The sequence below is a fragment of the Quercus robur genome, chromosome 1 (genome assembly GCF_932294415.1).
Source record: "Quercus robur chromosome 1, dhQueRobu3.1, whole genome shotgun sequence".
Lineage (NCBI taxonomy): Eukaryota > Viridiplantae > Streptophyta > Magnoliopsida > Fagales > Fagaceae > Quercus > Quercus robur.
Window position 1 is genome coordinate 16,911,730 of NC_065534.1, and position 6,484 is coordinate 16,918,213.

General features: G+C 29.2%; 1 long non-coding RNA gene across 2 annotated transcripts; it reads left to right on the forward strand.

The window, feature by feature from the left end:
* Window positions 1-1,127: 1,127 nt before the first annotated feature.
* LOC126723528 (uncharacterized) lies at window positions 1,128-6,462 on the forward strand. 2 transcript variants are annotated; one of them, XR_007654371.1, is made up of 4 exons: window positions 1,128-1,270; window positions 1,701-1,912; window positions 5,594-5,919; window positions 6,073-6,462. It is a non-coding gene; the product is annotated as an uncharacterized LOC126723528 (long non-coding RNA). The 2 variants fall into 2 exon arrangements; XR_007654367.1 differs by having other exon boundaries at window positions 1,129-1,270; window positions 5,545-5,919.
* The last annotated feature ends 22 nt before the right edge of the window (window positions 6,463-6,484 follow it).

The following is a 6,484-nucleotide window of genomic DNA, read 5'->3' on the forward strand; positions in this document are numbered from 1 at the left end:
AGAATCCTCTTATATATAGGGTCCGTTTGGATACAATTTATTTTGTTGAAAACTGAAAACATTGTAGCAAAATAATTTTTAAATGTGTGAATATTGTCGTGGGACCTGTGAACAGTGCATGAACAGTGCACTTTGTCTCCTACACAGTGAATCCATGTGCATTCACTACTTATATGCGCTGGAAAATAAAATGCAAAAAATACAAACGTGAATCCAAATACTCATATAGTATAGATCTAGATTATGTAACAACTTCAAGTTTTGAAAATTCGTAGAAGAAAATTATAAAATTTTATTTTTTTATAACTCGATATATTTAAAAAAAATTTATATGAAATTTTGATTAATTTAAATATCTTTATAATCTTGAACAAAAATTCTGAATCTACCTCTTATGGCAGGTGAAAGCCAAAATTAATAAGAGTCTTGTTAATGTGTACCCTCAGGACACATATTAACCATTTATTTTGAGAAAGTTTTTATGGGAAATTAAAAAAACTGTTAAAATATTTAATTACTTTTTCATAAAGAGTTACTTAAAATGGTTTATTAATGTATGCTTTAAGAGCATACTTTACTAAATCCCAATTAATAATAATTCATTTTGTGGTCATGAAATTTATAATTTATTTATTTATTTCCTCTTGTATAGGTCGAATGACTCAAATCAAAGTTTCAAACCTAATATATCTTTTATTTTTGGAAGGAAAAAAAAAACTAGTTTTTTTCGTAAAGTTAAATTAATAAGAAAGGATGGAGTTTGTGTTTAATGACGCTATATTACGATGTGAATACTTGTTTAAAATTGAACATACGTCCATATTTTAACCGTCCAGTGAGCAGGACCCGCTTGTCTAATGGGTTTTCCCTCACTTTTGTTTACGCTAACTATTGCACTGTAACGCGTTTTCCGTTCTTTTGTCTCAGTCCGTGCGAATCTTGCAGACTCCAATCAAGTCATTTGTCTAATGTGTTTTCCCGCTCTTTTGTTTACGCTAACTATCGTACTATAACGTGTTTTCCGTTCTTTTGTTTCAGTCCGTACGAATCTTGCAGACTCCAATCAAGTCATCATCACTTCACAGCCTCTTTAATTTTTTCACCTACCCACTGATGAGACCTCTCACTCTGCAGTCTCTCTTTATATACTCCTCAACACTTTCTCATCTTCCACACCCCTAATAACCTCAAAGAGAAGAAGAGCCTTCATATTAGTGAGCCTCGATTGTGCAATATGAAGGAAGGTAAAGCCTTTTCAACGCTCGCAAAGGTACTCATCTGTGGGCCGTTTCTATATGTTTTTGTTGTTTTCATCAACATGATGCACTAGAATTTGTACCACCCAAAAGCTTGAATTTTTGTTGGATCTATATTTAGTGTTTGTTTAGATAGAATCTCTTATTGGGTTTGTTTTTGGGATTAAGCATGTGTATTATTGTTTAACCCAAATTTTTATTAATTTTAAATGCTTTCCCTTTAGATTCTGCATAAGAAAGTTCCTTGCTCTTTCTTCGAAAGATTACGAAATTTTTAAACATGTTTTTTGTCAACAACACTCATGTTAAATTTGTATTAATATATATTTTTTTTGAGAATCATTTGTATTAATATTTTAGTTATAAAGGTTTTGATTATTAGGGTTTCATATTGCACTTAATATTTAGCTAATTAGTGCTTGCTTAAACTTTTATTTTTTGAAGGATTGGGCAATAAAGAGCAAAGACTGGTGGTTCAAGTGTGGGAGGGGGTGGAATAAAGAATGTTTACTCCTAAGCCAACGTGTTATATTGGAGTTTGGAAGAGAACACGTTTATTTTGGAATGGAAGGATTGGAAAGAAGGTAATTAAAGGGCTTTATGGTCGTCAAGTTTAAACACAGGTGTTCAGGTGTTTAGTGTTTAAACTTGATCAGGTATGTCTCATCTCTCCCTCTCACAATTATCCCAAAGTCTATGCACGGTCAAATCCGAAATTCTACTTGGTCAGTTTTTGTTTTTTTTTTTTGTTTTTTTTTTTTTTTAAAAATCAAACACAAATACCAAATATATATTTTTGCTTTTTTAACACTAAAACATGTTATTTAAATTATGATACCAAACAAATTTTTTATTTATTTTTTAAACACTAAAAACACGTTTTAATAACACTTTTTAAATCACAATTTTCACATTATTTTAAATAACAATTTTTGAAATCAATGACTAAACGGGCTCTAATTTTTCTAATTTAAAATGATCTTCACTTCTTAGGCTCTAATCTCTATTATTATTATTATTTTTTCGTCTTTATATTTTTTTGGCTCTATGATTTTATCTTCAATTTTTATTTTGGTATGAAGGATGTGGGTAATAAGGTTGCCTTTGACATTAGCTGTTAAAGTCAATTTATTTTTACTACTTAGCTTATTAATGTTAATATTTATGGTCTTATTATATGGATTATTTATGAGATATTGTTTCAGTTAATTTTTAGCTTTATTTATAAGACCTGTAGTAAAAAAAAAATAGTTTCACTTAAATAATTCGTTCAAAAGGATTCTAAATATTCTTATAATCTTTAGCATATATTCTTATAATCTAAATATTCCCAAACAAACTCTACTTGATAACACTAATTATTCTTATAATCTTTTGCAAATACTCTTCAGAAATAGCATATTACTAATTGTGTGACATGATATATAATGACTTATTACCTTTTTTATTTGTCTTTTATTTTTATTTTTTCCCATTTGTAGGATATTATTGGTGGTGTGAGATAGGTTGAATGCTTATTTAGGAGTTGTGGCAAAAAGCATGAGTAAGTGTGCTTAGAAAATGAAAGTTTCAAGTTCTAATGGGTTTCAACTAATGAAACAAAGAGTAAACTTGCACGCCCCGTTAGAAAATTTTTTAGAATCAGTTCATAACATGAAGGTATTAGAAGATTTTTATAGAAACGAGAAAAATGTTTTTTGGAGCAACTTATAAGAAATTTAAGAAAAAACAAACACATTGAACATGAGTATTTTGACTAAATATTGCAATAAATGGAGTTTATTGATGTTATAGGTACTATTTAAAATTATTTGGTAAAATAAGAAAATAGACTGAATTTTGGCAACACCATTGTTGAAATTATAAGAAAAGGTATTGAGAGAGAAGAAAGGTAAGTGATGTGATGAGGAGGGAAAAAAAATTGAATTTCGGTAATGAGATTATCGAAATTCTTGTTCTGTTCGTGAAGTACCCAAAATGCATGTTAGGGGGAGTGCCTGAAAGGGAAACCAATCGTGGCAATGGTATTGCCGAAATAGAAGGGGGAAAAAAATTGTAGCAATGGATTTGTGGCAATGACATTATTGAAATAGAAGGGAAAAAAAAATTGTGGCAATGGATTTGTGGCAATGACATTGTTGAAATAGAAGGGAAAAAAATTGTGGCAATGGCATTGTTGAAACAGAGGAGAAAAAAAATGTGGCAATTGATTTGTGCCAATAACATTGCTGAAATAGAGGAAAAAAAATTGTGGAAAAGGATTTGTGACAATGATATTGTCGAAATAGAAGGGAAAAAAAAATTGTTGTAATTGATTTGTGGCAATGACATTGTCGAAATAGAAGGAAATTTTTTTTTAGGAATAGATTTGTGGCAATGGAATTGCCAAAATAGAAGGGGAAAAAATTGTTACAATTTATTTGTCGAAAATTGGAGGAGAGAGAGAGTTGTCTGAATAAAAAGAATATGGTACACATTCTTATTCTTCAGTAGTATTTTTTGACTTGGTTTGTGTGTTCTTTCATTTCGTATTGTAAAAGTACTCTGAGAGGAGTCAATCAACCTATCACCTCACATTTTCCTTTGATTTTTATTCTCTGCTTGGAATATATTCATTGATCATTCCCAATAAAACCACCTATTGATATCACGCCTAAAATCTTTCTCATAGATTCTTTTTTTATCTTTTTATTTCTTCTCTTTGTAATAAAAGGCAAGTACCCTCGTTGAAGGATTGCATTTCCTCACAAAGTTACATCCTTCGATTGTTTAGTTACTCTTCTGTTTTGCTTTAGTGTGCACAACTAAGAATTGTAAGTTTTGAGTTAATGTAAGTTTTTTTTACTTTGCAACTTACCGCTCTAGAAATTAACAAATTTATTATTATGATATAAATATATGCTTTGAAAATATTAGAAGCTAATACACTGTAAAATAATATACGGTTGTAGTTAATCTTATTTGTATGCCTATGATTATGATTATTGTTGATGTTGTTATTCAAATTTTAGATTAATAAATTATTTATGGTTAGGACTACAAGCATTTTTGGTGTTGTTATTTTGTGTTTATTTATTATTATTTGATTGTGTGTGTGTGTGTGTGTGTGTGTGTTTTTTTTTTTTTTTTGCATCACTCTATAGTTCTCACTATTTCAATTGGTATCACAATTGTGGTAAGCATCTTAACTCTATAATTAAATTTATGTATGTGTTTTGTTAATTTTGAAATTATTTAGTATATGACACAAATTGTATTATTGTGATCTTTTTATAATCAATTTTACTTTGTTATTATCAATTGTTGCATCTATTACTTGGAAAAAAAATATATTGTACAATATGTTTGTTGGTTTATAATAAAGATATGTATGTGCATTATTATTATTATTTTTATTTAGTACAATAAATCGTACATTTATGTTTCTTTTTCTTTATAGTTTAGTTGGTATAAAAATTTATTAAGTTTCTTGAATCTTCACTTTTTAAGGTGGTTATAGGTGGAGAAATGAAAATTAATCATATGCTTTATAAATATTATATATAGTTATATTATAGTTAATACTAATTATTGTGTGTATGATTATTTTTGCCAAAACTATTATTGTTATTATTAAAAATTTTGCTTCATAAATCCTTTATTTGAGTTTCATTCAATTTTATTATGAACTACAAGCATTGTAAGTTATATTTAATATTAAGCATAAAAAACTGTAGTAGTCACAATATATTAATTTTTTTATTTTTTATTATTGTTATTTTGTTTTTATTTAGGATTATATTTTTTACAAGATGTTTATATGATTATCTGATTGTGTTTTTTTTTTTTTCTTTCTTTTCTTGCAAGTATCACTCTATAATTCCTACATTCCTTTATTTCGTATCCCAATTGTATTAAGCTTCTCGGACCTCTAATTTAATTGAAAATTATTTTCTTAGTATGTAATTTTTTATATGGATGGTTTGTAAAAAATATACTTTCAGATGGATGTTGCATGGTTTAACTCATTGTAGCATTTAATTTCTATTTTCATTCAATATTGTATACTGTAGCGTTTATCCTTGATACTGCCAAACCCTAAAATCAGTGGCAATCATTAATTGTGTATAGGAGAGATACCAAAAGAACATTTACTCACAGACCAACGCATGTTCTGCCTACGTACCGTTCTAATCACGACACACATAACAATGAACATGTAATATATTACGATGCATCAATGGTTAATTTACTAGGTATATTATTATCTTGATTGATTATAATATAGTTATTGTAATTGGAATTGCAGGTTTTTTGGACACCATACGATAATTATTTGCATCCATGGTGTCTTGCAGAAAAATATATATGGACTACAACAGCGCCATTGTTATGATTCCAAATTTTGAAGTATTACCATCCAGAAAGTCATTCAACAGTTTGGGTTGTTGCAAAGATATCCAAAGTGACCTGACAATTTCAATAAATCTGTGCATTGTGTAAAGTTGATTGGAAAGTCCGGTGTTAATTGGCTTAGGAAGCATGCACTATACCATTGACTTTGGAACGAGTGAGTTGAACATGTAGTTGGGGATGACAATTTCCATTTAGGTGTGGACTAACATGGTACCATCAACATGGTTATCTATTCACGACCTCAAAGGCGGCTATCCATATGTACCAGGTTATTATTTTAGCTTTATTAATAATACTGCTCTAGTATTGATAATAAATTATTTACACAAACAAAATACTGCACTAATAGTGATAACAAATTATTATTTTAGCTTTTTCAATAATATTGCACTAATAAATGTTTTTTTTTTTTCTATTGCAGCAAACTGAGATCAGTAATATGTTAAATTTGGCTGTTGCAAACCAACAGAGGAATGATCTCACTACACCATAAGTCCTTCTAGCAATAGTAAAGGGCCTTAGTCGAGTGAAGTTATCGATGGAAGCAAATATTTCTTCCGTCCCTACTGAGAGGGTGACACTTCGGGTCTAACAATCTGTATTGCTAGTAAATCTGTGAATGGTAATCCCTTTATCCTGTCTGCAAATGTATTCTTGCATTTTAATGGGGTCACGATGTTATGCAAAATTCTAGTGTCTAGAGGTTCAGAAAATGTTGGTTCGAATAGAGGGCATCCTTTTCTACCCTTTTTTTTTAGTATGTTTTGTTAAAGCTTCTTGGTGATATTTCATCTCTATTGGTGAGGAACAAGGTCTGTGCATGTCTAGATGTT